The 1714-nt window shown below is 35.1% G+C and overlaps 1 non-coding gene across 1 annotated transcript; it reads right to left on the reverse strand.

Moving 5' to 3' along the window:
• Positions 1-1308: 1308 nt before the first annotated feature.
• Positions 1309-1416, reverse strand: LOC122312115. The gene has a single exon (XR_006243028.1). It is a non-coding gene; the product is annotated as a small nucleolar RNA R71 (small nucleolar RNA).
• Positions 1417-1714: the final 298 nt, after the last annotated feature.

A 1714-nucleotide genomic window follows, 5' to 3' on the forward strand; every position in this document is an offset into this window, starting at 1 on the left:
TAATTTATTCTTAATTCATGTATTTGATCTTCAATTACTAAAACTCTTTTGTTTTATCATTCTCAATTCATCATTGATGTTTTCTTTTCTGAATAATCATAGAATTTATTCTATTTATGGATTCAGTCATGCTTTTTCTATTGAATGGATTAGTTCTTTGATTATGTTTGGATCAATTATTTATCTATATTGATTTAGTTTTTTGCTGCAATATCGCTCCCTGAGTATATTGTCGTCATTGGATTTTCTCAATAGGGGTAGTAATTTACGTATCTTAAAAGTGGTGAATGATTTGTCAAAGGGTTAAATTTGATTTAATTTTGGTTTATAAATCTATACCTTCCGATTGGGAATCTCAGGAATTGAGTTCCTAATTAAGTTATCCAATGAATTAAGAATAATTAAAATACCGGATTTGTGCAAGGGATTCCCGACGCTCTACTATTCGTCAAATTTGAGTACTTTTTCTGTTAATCACTTTGCTTCACTTTAATTTACATTTAAAATTAATCTTTGTTCTCCATTACTTATTTAATATTTTTCTTTAGTTTCTTTGTTCCTCTTGCTATTCTTTTAATTTGTCTCGTTGTTGAATCAACACCCCAAAGCTGTGCTACAACTACCGCATTATTCTTTAGGCGTAATCAAATTTTGGCGCCATTGCCGGGGAGATGGTAGAAGAATTGTGAAATAGTTTTTCTTTCGAACAGTTTGTAAAGGCGGTAACTTCGTTCCCTATTTTAGCTTCCTGCATTTTTTTTTATTTTCTTTTTCTTTTTGTAGTTTTTTTTTTTTAGTGTTGCGTTTTTCTCTACCTTGCATGCACAGGTATAGAGACGCCTTGGGTTGGTTTGCTTGTAGACCTGTATTAGAGTCAGAGTTTAATTTTTCTGATCATTTGTTTGATAATTCTTCTAATTCTGAGAAAATGAGTGAGCACGAAGATGAACCCACTAGGTCCCTTCAGGATTACCTCCACCCTACACGTACAGCCACACCATCATGCATCATGTTTCCAGCTAATATTCGCCAATTGGATTTTAAAACAGGGATGATACAGTTACTTCCTACTTTTCATGGCTTGGAAAATAAAAATCCATATGTGCACATTAGGGAGTTTGAGGAAGTAGTTGTGACTTTTCATAGTCAAAATGCAACTGATGACATTGTGAGACTTAAGTTCTTTCCTTTCTCTTTGAAGGATAGAGCTAAGAGTTGGCTATACTCATTGAGACCACGATCTATTGGGTCATGGAATGAGATGACTTAGGTTTTCTTTAATAAATACTTTCCCCAACATAAGACCAATGATTTAAAAAGGCAAATCTCCACCTTTGTACAAAAGGACAGTGAGACTTTGTATCAGTCTTGGGAGAGATTTAAGGAGCTATTGAGTATGTGTCCTCACCATGGATATGAGAATTGGCACTTAGTGAGCTACTTTTCTGAGGGACTTACACTTAGAGAGCGTCAATTTGTGGAGATGATGTGTAATGGTGAGTTCTTACAGAAAGATCCTGATGAGGCCATAGAATACCTCAATGAGCTTGCTGAAAAAGCTCACACTTGGATTGGACCTAGTGCTACTAAGAGCACAAATAGGTCACGACCTACAGGAAACCTAAATGGTGGTGGAATTTACTATCTCAGGGAAGAAGATAACCTAAAGGCTAAGGTTGAAATGCTCACTAGGGAGCTAGAGGCGTTGAAGACT

Source organism: Carya illinoinensis, chromosome 5, assembly GCF_018687715.1.
Source record: "Carya illinoinensis cultivar Pawnee chromosome 5, C.illinoinensisPawnee_v1, whole genome shotgun sequence".
Lineage (NCBI taxonomy): Eukaryota > Viridiplantae > Streptophyta > Magnoliopsida > Fagales > Juglandaceae > Carya > Carya illinoinensis.